This window comes from Neolamprologus multifasciatus, chromosome 12, assembly GCF_963576455.1.
Source record: "Neolamprologus multifasciatus chromosome 12, fNeoMul1.2, whole genome shotgun sequence".
NCBI classification, from domain to species: Eukaryota; Metazoa; Chordata; class Actinopteri; order Cichliformes; family Cichlidae; genus Neolamprologus; species Neolamprologus multifasciatus.
Genome location: NC_140450.1, coordinates 23,892,257 through 23,907,208, shown reverse-complemented (window position 1 = coordinate 23,907,208; position 14,952 = coordinate 23,892,257). Strand labels below are relative to the sequence as shown.

The 14,952-nt window shown below is 40.4% G+C and overlaps 1 long non-coding RNA gene across 1 annotated transcript; it reads left to right on the top strand.

Moving 5' to 3' along the window:
- Positions 1-637: 637 nt before the first annotated feature.
- Positions 638-12,591, top strand: LOC146507032 (uncharacterized). The gene is made up of 3 exons (XR_014877163.1): positions 638-1,040; positions 10,744-10,807; positions 11,951-12,591. It is a non-coding gene; the product is annotated as an uncharacterized LOC146507032 (long non-coding RNA).
- Positions 12,592-14,952: the final 2,361 nt, after the last annotated feature.

Here is a 14,952-nt window from a genome sequence, read left to right as displayed (position 1 = left end):
TACCTGGACCCTCGGTTCCAGTGAAGAAATGAAAGACTTTGACAGGTCTTGCATTTATGTGGACAACCAGTTCAAAGGAGATAGCTTCACGGTAAGAAACACAAAAACGTCTCATACAGAGCAGTTGCCGTGTGTTAACTGGACGCAGTCAATGCATTTTGCTGGGGAAAATCAGACGTTTCTGAGAGTGACGTGACACAGTGAAACAAAAAATGTGCTTAGTGACTCAGGTATTACATTACATTATTTTTACATTAATGTTTTTGGAATGACTTTCCCACTTATCTAGCAAAAGAGAAAGAAAGGAAAAGCAACTCAAGACTTTTGCACAGTAGTGTTTTTTGTTTTTGTTTTTTTAAGTATTAACCCACACTCCTCCCAGGTGATACCCTCACACTGAACATTTGACAGTAGGGGTCAATGGCTGCATCTGCAGACTGAAGCTGTGTGAAGTCAAAAAAGGGGATACTCAGTGGCCAGGTGAGAGTAGAGACTGGACAAAGTCAATACATTTAAATCTAGATTAAAACTAGGGCAGCTGTCTTCTAAGGCAGAAGACAGAATCTAGCTAAATCCAGTGGAGTGGTTTGGTTTAAACTAGATTAAAACCAACAATTATATATTTTAAAATAAAATAATTAAACATACTCACCGAAAATGGATTTAGCTACATTCTGGACCGCGTTTCCGAATGCAGTAGGTAGCGAGCTGATTGGAGACCGCAACAGCCAATCAGAATTTTTGCATCGAAGTCTGTGATTGGCAGGTTTTGTGGCACACTTATAACGGTGTACAGTGGTCCCTCGCGGTTCACCTTTCGCGGCCTCGCGGTCCTGATTGGCTGTAGACCATTGTCAATCAATCTCGTGCCTTCTGTCTCCTTTATAGTACAGAATGCATTCAGTTGTCCAATTTATATAAATATTCGATCGTTAGCGGTGCGACTCTGAAATGCTGTACTGTATGTTTGTACGTTTTCTCCCCAACAAACACCACAATGTCAACGAAACGTTTTGCACCGTCGTCAAAGGCACCTGCGGGTACGTTTGGTTTCATTCTGTGATACTGGTCTTATTTTTCTACGAAGGTTTGAACTTTGAGAGTGTTTAAACAAGAGAGAAAAGTGTTAAAATGTTCATGCCTGTCTGAGAAAAATGTATAAAGTGTGTAGTCCGGGTTTTTACAGCCTTAAAACATCTATAATAACTGTAAAAAATAAAGTTGGCTACTTCGAGGATTTCATCTATCGCGGGGTTTTTTGGAACATAATTCCCGCGATAAACGAGGGACCACTGTATAGAGAGTTGAGCGCGCACGAAGCAGAGATGTGAGCAGGAATGACAGACCTAGGGCAGGTCCGCAGGTATCTGTCAGCACACAGCAGAGATCTGTGCAAGAGCAAATGCCAACAACTGAGCGAGAGGGGCTGTTATTGTGTGTGCAATAATAACAAATAATAGCAAACACTGAAATACATTTCTTGCATGCAGAAATGAATTTTGTCCCCTCAAATTAAACTTTTCTTCGCGCAAAATAACTTTCTTCTCAAAATGCAACATTTGCGCATGCATTTTTTTTTTAACGTGCGATCAGAAAAGAGGCACAGAAATAAACAATACTTTGGGCTGATGTTAATAAGTGTGCGTTCATAGAACCACTAAGTCACGTTGGGAACAGGGGCGATTCTAGGATCAGAGCTTTGGGGGTGCTGAGCACCCAGAGAGCTGCCCAGCCAGGCAAGATAAACCTGTCTCTGCCAGTCCCTGCATCCTTAAATGTTGTCCCGAGTTCTCTCGGACTGTCACTTTGGTGCATTTAAACCCCTGTTCCTCCCTGTCCTCATCTCCGTTATCAGTCATCATAATTTTACCATCTCTGTGCAAGTCTGCAAATTTCTTTATTAAATCATAAGATTCTTAAATTCATCAAGTCCCTCTGTGCCTGGGTCCTCGTCACAAAACATGACATCACTGTTTTGTACATTTTAACACAATTTAATTCCCACATTTGTGAAAGAAAAGCAAAACACTTTTTTGAGAAGTCTGTAACAAAACCATCAAATCTGATCAAGGTTATTTAAATGCTGCAAAAGAAGAATGAATTGGAATAGAAAAAATACATATCCTAACCTTAATTACTGGGGGAGAATAATGAATGATGCTCATAGTGAGTAAAAAGTAAACTGAGTGCATTTTTTGGACAGAGATTCACTTTTAATGTGTATGTATAATATAATACAGATACATAAAAAATACTCCCAAAACAATAAATTTTGCTTTCATGCTTTCATAGTGATACTTAGGAGAGCTTGACATTTTTAATCAGGTGGTACACACTGTAAAAAGTTTGAGAAACACTGATAAGTGTATGTGTGCTTTTGGAAAACATTTAACCCTCTGGTCTCTAACCTGGCCAACGGTGGCCACTTCACTTTTCGGTTTTCAACCATTTTTGTTCTGTTAATGCAAATGGAATGAAACTTTCCAAAGGTGTGCATTTTATTAAAATTTTTTATTTTTCAACATCAGCTCCTTAATAATGTCAATAATATTCACTATACACCACATTGTTCCCGTTTTACTGATCGTGGCCATTTTTGGCCAATTGAAACCCATTATAACCACCTTTTTTGATTCCTTGTTACTGGCAGTACTATAGCATGCAATTTAGGTAAAATTGCTTTCATTCTAAACTCAACACATGAAAATTGTAGTTTTTCATTTTTTCTACCACATGAGATCCTTGGCCCATTTTCTGCCAAGCAAGCAATTTCATGTAATATTCTTGGTTTCCACTAGGTGGGGTTGATGGGTTACCACACTCCAATGGACCAATATAATGAAACAATTTTGACATAGGTTTGGTCTTAAGGATCTGATAGTTTGTGTTTGTGCATGACATTGCAGCACAAACATGTATTTGCAAGATAGACTGGAATAAATAATGACGCATCAAACATTACATAGGCTGCAGTGAATTCCTGTGGATGCAGGATATTGAGCTTTGAGGTTCCCAGTCAAACTTAGCTTTGAAGCACATGTGAAAAGCACTTTTACTCTTGTATTTTTCATAAAAAGAGACCATACCCAAAATATTAACTCTAGAAACAAAAACAAAAACAAAAAAACCCCAATCACAGGACATTTTGCACAGTTCAAACCTGCAGCTGCAGCGCAAACAACAACAAACACTGTTTGTAAACGTGTCCTGGAGTTTATGCAGGTGCAGACGTTGCTACTGCTGTAAGTCAACCTAACAGCTTCCAGACCATTTATTCTGGCAATATGGCAAGAAGGTGGGAGTGTCCCCCCCCCCCCCCCCCCCCCCCAGAGGGGACAAAGGGACCCCCTGATGATCCTCTAATCGCCTGAGCCAAGGTGTGAAACTGGGTGTGAACTCTGGCTGATTGGGAATCACACCCAGTTCAAAGCGTATAATATCTAAATTTGAATTATATTTTGGTTTTCATGACTAGGACTGGTGCTAATTTAAAAAATCAAGTCAATGAAAGTAGAAAAATGTTTTAATATATATGAATTTTATAGTATTTTGAAAACGTAAACATGGGTGGCCATTTTTGGCCACGAACAAAATGAGAGGGTTTTTTTGTTTTTCTGTCACAGCACAAAAAACCAAAGATACATAAAACTCATTGATACTTTTAATTATTGCTATGCATCTAACCTCCATCATGGTTAGAAAATAAATCAGTTTGCATGTATTATTTAGAAAAAAAATGGGGATTTTATGCTTTTATCCCTTTATCTCTTTATCCCTTTGTAAATCATTAAAATTATGTAATTTAACTGGTATTTAAAGGGTTAAAAGTCTGGATTTGAATTAAATTTTGGTCTTGATGAACAGCGCTGATACTAATCTAAAACATCAAGTCAATGAAAGTAGAAAAATGTTTTAATATATATGAATTTTATAGTATTTTGAAAACGTAAACATGGGTGGCCATTTTTGGCCACGAACAAAATGAGAGGGTTTTTTTGTTTTTCTGTCACAGCACAAAAAACCAAAGATACATAAAACTCATTGATACTTTTAATTATTGCTATGCATCTAACCTCCATCATGGTTAGAAAATAAATCAGTTTGCATGTATTATTTAGGAAAAAAATGGGGATTTTATGCTTTTATCCCTTTATCCCTTTATCCCTTTGTAAATCATTAAAATTATGTAATTTAACTGGTATTTAAAGGGTTAAAAGTCTGGATTTGAATTAAATTTTGGTCTTGATGAACAGCGCTGATACTAATCTAAAACATCAAGTCAATGAAAGTAGAAAAATGTTTTAATATATATGAATTTTATAGTATTTTGAAAACGTAAACATGGGTGGCCATTTTTGGCCACGAACAAAATGAGAGGGTTTTTTTGTTTTTCTGTCACAGCACAAAAAACCAAAGATACATAAAACTCATTGATACTTTTAATTATTGCTATGCATCTAACCTCCATCATGGTTAGAAAATAAATCAGTTTGCATGTATTATTTAGAAAAAAAATGGGGATTTTATGCTTTTATCCCTTTGTAAATCATTTAAATTATGTAATTTAACTGTGATTTAAAGGGTTAAAAGTCTGGATTTGAATTAAATTTTGGTCTTGATGAACAGCGCTGATACTAATCTAAAAAAAATCATGTCAAAAAAAGTGGAAATTTTTCTTAATATATATGAATTTTATAGCATTTTGTAAATGTAAACAGGGGGTGGCCATTTTTGGAAGTTTTTATGTTTTTCTGTCACTGCACAAAAAAACAAAGATGCATAAAACTCATTGATACTTTTAATTATTGTTATACATCTAACCTCCACCATGGTTAGAAAGTAAATCAGATGGCATGTTTTATTTGGAAAAAAATTGGGGTTTTGTGATTTTTTTCCATTTATGAGTTCCTAGGATTATTTGATTTAACTGGTATTTAAAGGGTTAAAATTATGAATTTGAATGAAATTTTGGTCTTGATGAACAGCACTGGTACTAATCTAAAGAATCATGTCAAAAAAAGTGGAAATTTTTCTTAATATATATGAATTTTATAGCATTTTGTAAATGTAAACAGGGGGTGGCCATTTTTGGCCACGAACAAGCTGAGAGGAAGTTTTTATGTTTTTCTGTCACTGCACAAAAAAACAAAGATGTATAAAAGTCATTGATACTGTTAATTATTGCTATGCATCTAACCTCCATCATGGTTAGAAAGTAAATCAGATGGCATGTTTTATTTGGAAAAAAATTGGGGTTTTGTGATTTTTTTCCATTTATGAGTTCCTAGGATTATGTGATCTAACTGGTATTTAAAGGGTTAAAATTATGAATTTGAATGAAATTTTGATTTTCATGAACAGCACTGGTGCTAATCTAAAAAATCATGTCAAAAAAAGTGGGAATTTTTCTTAATATATATGAATTTTATAGCATTTTGTAAACGTAAACAAGGGGTGGCCATTTTTGGCCACGAACAAGCTGAGAGGAAGTTTTTATGTTTTTGCTCTCCCTGCACAAAAATAACAATGCATTATAATCAATGTTGATGTGGATCAATTACATGCCCCAGACTCTACTATTAATAATACAAGAAATTTCAGTAGCAATGCAATTATATAAAATTGCGAGATTTGAGGTTGTCTTCCAGCTAGTGCAGTGGACAAACAAACTGGTGTTTAAAGGGTTAAAAATGTAAAAAGTAATAATAATTTTATATTTATGAAAAGAACTGAAGTTACTTAAAAGCTTTATGCAAAAAAAATGGCAAAAAAACATAAAAATAATAAAAATTACAGACCTAATCTGTAGGTGGCCACTTTTGGCCACGAACAAGCTGAAAGGGTAGTGATTTTGAACAGGGTCAGAGGGTTAAAGCTGCAGTACAGAATCTTTGAAACAAGCTTAAAATATTTTTAGAATATAAACAGAGCATCTGCTTCTCTTTACAGCTCCTCACTCCACCAGGGCTGTTTGGCACTTTCTGATAGTGTGCAAATGTGGTGTATGTACTGCGGCAGTCATACAGACAACTGGACAGTCCAAAAGTTGGCCTGCCTATTACTGGCTGAGGTTTTAGTAGAGTTGTGGCTGAACCACATAAAAATATATCATTAATTTTAATCTCCCCAATCAATTATAATGTTATGTTGGAATGTTGTTATAGAGGGTAAAAACGTTTCAACCCAGTTTGTTTTGTAGATTCTGTTTAGCAGCTTTAATATAGGGAGAACACAACTTCCTGATTGTGTGAGTAAAATTAGTTTTTTTTTTCTCTTTGTCAGTTTAACAGTTTCTGTTGTGCCTGTCACTGTTCCCGGTCTGTTTTCTTACCTGGTTCTTCCTGACCTTGTACTTTCTCCTCACATTCCCCTCTTTCCTCTCTCCCTCTTTGGACTGACAATCATACATAAATAGATTGTATTCAATTAGATGAAAAATTACATTAATATGAAAAGAAATTCTATTAAGATCACTAACTAAAAGTCCTCTCTCAGTCTACTTTCAACCAAAAGGCAAATAACCAAACCACATGAACATCTAATAAAAGATATAAACATTGAAACACTGATCCAACATTATTCTTGATTGACAGATCATTTGATTTTACACTTTTACCTGAATGTGGCTCCTTTTTTTGAAAAAAACTTCCTTATATCCATTATGAACCTGGCTGTCTCTCTGTACACACACACACACACACACAAACACACACACACACATACAACAGGAGTTATAAGGTTAATGGGCATCCAGTCAGTTTGCTAGTTAGTATCCATTTCAAACAGGACAGTGGTAACCAACAGTAGGCTGCGGACAATTAAGTTTTAGATTTTAAATAGGCTGTATACATTTCAATGGGAGCAACAGGATGGTCAAATGTAGCTGATTTTACTACAGAGCAGGACGGATTGTAGGGTAGCAAACATTGTCGGAAAACACGTTTTCAACACTGCAGGTTACCTGGTGTAATGCTTTTCAGCTAAAAAGAATCATGGTCTGACTCCTACCTAACTATATAAAGAGTAACTGAAGGTTAAATGCAGCTAATATGTCCTGTTTTAAGCCAGGCACTTACACCTCCGCTCCGCTGCGTCTCAGCCACCATCGCTTTGGCAGCAACGGCGGCGCTAGAGCCAGAGCAGGGGAGAGGCGAGCTGGAACAAACCATTTTGGGAGGGGGGGTATCTATACTTTTGTTGTTAAAATGTTACGTCTCAAACAAGTACAGTACTGTATGCTTTTTATATTTTTAGTAGTGTGTCACACAAACAGCAAATATTGTCAAAAAAAAAGTAAGAAATCTTTGGGGGTGATTTGATTCATTTTGGGGGTGCTAAAGCACCCCCAAAAATGGGCTAAAATCGCCCCTGGTTGGGAACCTATTTTTATTTCTGTTGCAGTTAATTTACCCATGTAGACACCCATTACTACTGCCTGTGTGACAGCTATGCTGTAGAAGTAAAGTAGATAGTAGCCTGGCTTCACAGGGTATTTCTAAGTTGTTTTCTGTTGTTGTGGAGAGTAATTGTTCAGAAAAGGTTTTACCTGATGCAGTTACTGTGCTAACATACGAACCTGTTCTTGCTAATAACCCCTGTGTAAACATAGCGGCATTTGATTGAGCAATTGTGTCCACTAGAGGGTGGTGTTGATTTAATCTAAATTGGCTAGGAGCCATCCTGTCATGTCTTTATGATAATCTTTTCATGGTGTCCACGCTTAAATGGTGTTCTCTGTAGTACTTAATGTGAGAGATGCTGAACCAGTAAAAGAGATGTTTATGTTATTGTACTAATTTAAGAACCACATCTTTACCAGCTAGAGTGTGTGTTCGATGTGGGCCAGTTTTAAATAAAGTCCTTCAGCACTGTGACATAATTCCCCGTCTTTGACCGGACCTTATTAACAGGGAACAATACAGAATCACATTTCAGAGATAGTGGACTAGTGTGTTCACGTTCTGTTGTAACCCATAAACTGAACGGTAATGTAACGACATCCATCTTTCACTTTCACAAAAGTAAAACATTACCACTTCCACGTCTAGTTGGTTGTAATGGAGGTGGAGTAAAATGGATCCACTCTCCCTGCCCAGCGCGTACTCACCATACAAGTGTTACGACCCCCTCTGCTAGGCGTCAGGGGAGGAGTAACATACACAAGCCCCCAACACAAAACAGTAAAGAAAAAGGTTTTAATTACAAACTTTAAACAGAAAACCAACAGGGCTGTTCAACAGACCACTGGGCAAACAATTATTACATAAAGAAAGAACAGTCAAGAGTAAAAGCTAAAGGTTAACTAAGGCAAGCCAGCATCACAAAGTTCTACTCACAGCCAGCTAGCAGCTCAAAACTCTAATCAGGCTAAGTTCAAGCATGCACCAAGGTTTGACAAAGTTCAGCAATATGAACAAGTTCAACAAAGATCGAAGAGGGAGGCACGAAGGGCAAACTGCATGTTCAGTCCTAAGCAGCAGCCACTGAGTGAAGGACCTCCAGCCTTTTGCAGCCACAGGTGGGCACGATCAGCCACTGATTCCCTCTTGGAGCATCACGGGATGCCTGGGCAGCCAATCGTCCGTGTGGTCTGGCACACTTCATTCTACATAAGAGAGGGTTGGCACGGGTCTCCCAGTAACCAATCACACACAAGTCATGGCACACATGGATTTGCATGAACACAAAAAGGCAGTCTCACTCCCTCCAAGGCCCAGGGCCGTAAGAGCAAGGGAAGCAAATTCTGTCGGGGATACCTGCCTTGGCACAACACATCCTTGCACAACAACCTTGTGTTGCAGCCAATGAAACAGACTCTTCCTCCTTTGCCCCCGGTACCAGGTGTGCTGGGGCACAAGCTGTTAATACCTTTTAAATGGTTTTCATTTTCTGTCTTTATTGATTTTACATTGCACGATTAATCAGATAAGAGGAGCAGGGAGTTAGTACATTTAAAATTGTCAGCCCCACGTCAGGGATGAAGTGTGAAGTGTGAAGTGTGCGTGTCTGTTTCTCAGACACGCACACTTCAGGGTCCTTTTGGAAATATTTTAGTATTATTATTATTGTTGTTGTTGTTGTTATTTGCCTGTGCCATTTGTCACTTTAGCAATCAGAATTGTTGTCTTAAGGCCAGCCAACACAATATAGAGATCAAAGCAACAACTAGATATGTATAAGTAACAGTAAATACTAAATATTGAATGTTATTGAGCAGCACGCAAGGCCAACAGTGCAAAATATGCTTTAAGATAGCATACAAGGAAGATATAGTTTGTGTCTGTGAGCACCCGTGTGTACACCTGTGTGCATGAGTGCGCTTGAGTTCAAAAGGTTTCTCCATGTAACAATCTGCTAGAGCAGCGTCCCCAACCCCCGGGCCTCGGACCGGTACCGGTCCGTGAGTCGTTTGGTACTGGGCCGCGAGAGTTGAGGCTCAGGTGTGAAATGTATAGTTTTCAGGGTTTTTATCCGTTTTGAGCGTTATTTTGTTATCGTTTGTATCGTTAACTCGGTTTTCCTGGGTCTTTTCACGTGTGTTATGAATAAATCTTCTTTTTTCGGTACCGGTACTAGTTTTATTTTGTTGTATTTATCGCGACACCTTAAAGGCCGGTCCGTGAAAATATTGTCGGGCATAAACCGGTCCATGGCGCAAAAAAGGTTGGGGACCGCTGTGCTAGAGGGTGTGGGAAGCCATAGCCCTGCACCCCCCAGAGCATGAAGCAGCCATGGAGAAGACCCAGGCCCCAGACATCCAGAGGCCCTCCAGAGTAGGAAAGCCCAAGGAGGACCACTGGAGAGGCAAGTGCATCACATTCCCAGAAAGAGCTGAGGAGAGCAGACAGTCATACCAGAGCAGATTGAGCCCCAGTCTGAGGGAACCCCACCCCCCAGATAGGGTCCGACCTGACCAGGGGCACCAGGCCTCACCAAGCAGCCAGCGGGAGTATGCGGGGTACATACCTGAGCGCCCAGCCCCGGACACTGAGAACCACCAAAGGTTCTGAGAGCTGAGGGCATCAGTTTGACATAGACAAACTGGCACACACAGACACAAGCATACATTCCCACCCTCATGCACATAAATACAAATACTCAGCACTCGTGCAACGTGGAGACAAACAGAAATGAACACTATACACCCTTTCACACTTCCCAAACATACTCTACACTCCGAGGTACAGGTACCACCGCCCCCAGCGGGGCAATGAGCCCCCAGAGCCAGGAGATGTTACCCTTTTCCATGGGGTGGAGGGACGGACTGCCCTCGGCCCGGCAGCCACAGGGATGGCCCAGCGTCCCAGACCCCGACCAGACTGCCAACTCCTCCCAACCCCCTGCCCGATCGTGTACAGAGAATGGGGATGTGAAGACCCCACACCTTACTCAGCCCGCTCATATGTCATGTTGATGTGTAATGTTCTAAAGTGCATTTAAAACACAGGAGTGGCATGGTGCTTCCTGCCAGAAAGCAGTAGGTGTCAGCACTGCCCCTCCCGCCCCTCCTGGGGCACCGGCCCCAGGAAAGACTATTATTTAAAGTTTGTGTTTTCGGAGAGTAACAATGCACTGTGTCATGCATTCAAACTACAAAGCATACCAAATGTTCTTACTTTCTTTGAAGAGGATCAATGAAACCAAAAGCCTCTGCAGAACAATTACAAGTCCAGTTTTACTATGATTTTTTTTAAGTGGTTTACCTGAAACTGAGTGTAACTGCTATATCTTTTCTATCCACAGGCTTTGGGGAACATGTACTTCATCCACAAGACACTGAACAATATACAACAGTATGACTTTCATGGTAAAAAACCACAACGCTCACATACATTTTTTATTTCATCATGTTGTGTTTCTTTTCCAAACAGAAAACCCACCACTGCACCAATGTTTATTACTCCATGCACTGCTTAGATAAAAATCAACCTGCCTTTGGTGCAGTCGGTTCTGCTGTTGCCAGTGTTGGGAAGGTTACTTTTAAAATGTAAAAGTAACTTCCGTTACTCAATGAGAATAACGTTATTCTCATTGAGTAACGTATATTCTGAATACTTTGGATTACTTAATATATTATCATGCTTTTTACAACTACATGAATTCACTATTGCTGTGTGATTTATTACTATTACTGAAAGTAACTCGCCATACCAATACCAACTAGACTTTTAGATCTTGATATAAAATTAGTAACAGTAGGGCTACATTCTGTAGGGCTATGCCTGTAACACTCTGCCTATTGCCTTCCTGTTAAATAATGTTTTGAATAATAATTTTTTAAAATAATAATATTTTAAAAAAAAAAATCTTCCTCATTATGCGGGCCGCAAGTAGAGGTGACATGGGCCACGAGATTGAGACACAGGCATTAGAGCCTCTTAATGCCTGTTTTGTTTGGGTTTCCACCAGCATGGAATTACCAAAAATAGAGAAACAGGAAAATGTAATCCATTTATTTCAACAAAGTAACTGTATTCTGAATATCACCTTTTTAAATGGTAACTGTAACGGAATACAGTTACTCATATTTTGTATTTTAAATATGTTATGCCGGTACATGTATTCCTCCCCAACACTGGCTGTTGCAAAATCCTTGTCAGTGCTTAATCGTTAGACATTTCTCTGGCAAACTGTGCTGACAGTTACAAGGCTACTACTCCTATTTACAAAGAACTCAAATTTAAAGTGGAGCTGCTGTTTTGTTGTTGCATAGTCCAGTCACGTTAGGCGTGAAAAAGCTCCTCAGAAAAGCTTATGGAAGGACCAAAGCCATCCCGAAGCTGCCACGAAGCAGCTTGAAACAATTGTTGTTTGCCGAACACAGTCTAATGGCCCGCTTATAGATTTGCTCATCATGCCCCTCTCCTGAGGTTAACACCAGTTTATTGATAGCTGTTTGCATGTTTTCTCACTCTTTTACATGTCACCTACTTGGCTCTGCCTCTCACAGTTGAGGATTTTATACCAGTGTTGGGGAAGAACAGGTATATGGGCTCTCTGGACAGGGTCACCACCGTGGAGAAACAAAAACTCCCAAAGAGTTTCTGTCCTGATGCGAGTATGTATGCATGACTGTGCATCTGGGTATGCCTGTCGGGAGGGGCAAACATGGGCCAAAGGAGATGTTGGGACAAATGAGTCTACTGGGGCTTTCTGGGGGCCGTCTGCCTGCTCTGACAGGGTGATGAGACAAATTATGTGCAAGAATCAATAATTATCAATTTAGCCCTTTAAAGACACAGCTTACTGCTGTTTAGTGACTCACTCCAGTTTTTCCTCTGTTGCAGTTCAAGTGGTCCAGAAAGGGCTTCATGAGGACCCGTTGGATTATACACAACCAGTACGTAACAAACATTCACCTTCACCGTGATGCACCAGCAGGGTTGAACACACTTCCATGTGTGGCTGTTTGGTGATGTTTTTGGAAAATACAATTCTCCTCTTTACTTCACTGGTTAAACTCACAGTATATAAATAATGTAATGTGGTGCTCTGTTGCGAGCTTAGACTCGGCATGTTATAGGATGGTGGGCAGGGTTTTAATTTCATTAGCAAAGATGTTTTCAAAACTCTAAATTGTAAATTAGATATTCCTACTGTGGCAGCACGAGGTGAGAATAAAGTAAATACTCTTCAGTTTTAAAAGACAACGCCACTCTGGGAATTTCACCCAGAGAATAATCAGTAACACTAATCACCACAAAGGCAGTTAGGTTTGTTATACTCAGTACAGAGACGAGGTTCAATGTTAAAACAAATTGACAATTTATTAACAATTATCTAAAACACCGTATAAAAACACAATCATAAAAATCCACGTACAAATATGCTTAAAAATATATTCAGCGCTGAGGCTTACCAGTGGAGGGGCAGGGATGCCACGCACAAACTCAAAAAAAGAAAACACACCAAGACACAAGTGCAACACAAAAATCACACACTCACACTAATAAACTAAACAAGGCAGGTGTGTACACTCAAGGGATCCCACCACCAAGGCACCCTGGTCTCCTCGACGTCGGCACTCCGCATCTGAATAAAAGAAACAAAGAAAATTTTAATAGATAACAAAATTAATGTAGCGCTGGGGGATAACCCTACTGCAGGACCACACTGGTGATCTGCAGCTATAAAAAGGGCCTCCCACCAGTGTGTAACAAAAATCCAAACTACAAATCAAAACAGAAAAACATACAATCTGGATAAAACTTTAAAATCTGGAGCAAACGGGATCGCCGTATTGCTCCAACTAGCCGTCTGCCCGACTATAAATTAATCATACGCTCATCAATATGTACGCCAGCTGACTCCCATAACCGGCGTGCATATGGCCGCTGTCCACGCCGACGTCCACGTTAAAAAGCGGACAGCAGCAGGAAAAGAAACTTCACAACGGGAACAGACGGTAAAAGCCAAGCAAAGCAAAGCAGCAGCACTTCAGTTAGTGTGGCGTTGCGTAAAACCAAGGCCCACACTTCCTGCAAAGCATAATAAATAATTACTATAAAACAAACAATAAAAGGCAAGGATCGAGACAAAATTGAATTACATACCGAGTAACCCCACATCATGAAACATGAGCAGGGGCTCATAGGAGGCTTCCACAGCTATGCCCTAAAAACAATATCCGTTTACCATCAAGTAAGGTAATGCACACACTACGATGGGTAAACACCTACCAGCCGCGATGGAGGCTTCAGAATAATCTCTGCCACACCAAGGGGAAGTCAGGTGACCAAAAAGGAGATCTCAGGTAAGCGATCCAGGAATGCTCACAGGGCCACTATTTATACTAGCGCCCCCTAATGCGCCAGGCTGAAAGTGGGTGGAACCAAAGAATAACATTCATCCTGCCACAATCTACCCCTCCTTTTTGCATCGTCGCCCCGACGATGGATTACAAGGACACCCAGGTTAATCCCAAGGCCTAAACAATGCAGAGACAGCATACACCCTAAGCTCAGAAATAGAGTTTGCAGCCCCTGGTGCCACCTCCCCTGTTGGTCTTGGGAGATGATGGATGTTTGAATGCTGGCCAGCCGTGGACCGTGTTGTTCTTCGCATGGATGGAACTGGTGCTGCACTCGGGGTCGCTGTACAAATGGCTGGAACGGAGGAAAGCCGGTCTTCTGGCGAGAGCAACAACTCAGAGCTACTTGGAAGCACTGCCACTGGGCTATAAGATGGTAGAACATTTACTTGAGGGGCTCCTACGCTCAGGAATAGCAGGTCACTGTCACTTGATGAGTCATGTTCTGAGGATGGTATTTCTGGGCCAGGTGGGCTACTGCTCGGAGCAGGCCCTTCTGATGGTATAGCTGCTATTACCACAGCCGTTAACAATGTTCGATGAACATGCTTCACACTGCTAGGATCATCGGCAGGTGCAATGGTATATACTGCCCCACCTGCTTTAGGTGCCTTCAGTATCCTATATACCGCTGGTTTCCATCGATCCTGGATCTTACATCTCCCTCTTCCGCTCAAATCGCACAGGAACACCAACTGCCCGTCATTCAATGGTGCCTCTTTCACCTTTTTATCATGGTGCCTCTTCCTGCGGTCGGCAGCCAGTTGCAGTCGCTCCTTGGCTCCTTCATGTACAACCTGTAGCCGGGCTTTATGCTCCTGAATCCACTCGTGCACATCTCCACTGATGGGATCTGATACTCTGCCCAACAGAAAGTCCACTGGCAACCTGGGTTCTTGTCCAAACATCAATAAGAATGGAGTTTCCCCAGTAGCCTGATGGGGAGTGGTGTTATAACAATAAAGTAACTGGGGCAAACATACATTCCAGTCCCTTTTCCTGGATACTGGCAGGGTCCGCAACAAATTATGCAAAGTCCTATTAAAGCGTTCGCACTGACCATTTCCAGCCGGATGATAAGGAGTAGTATGGGACTTCTCAATACCATAAAACTTGCAGAGCTGCTGGATCAGGGAGCTTTC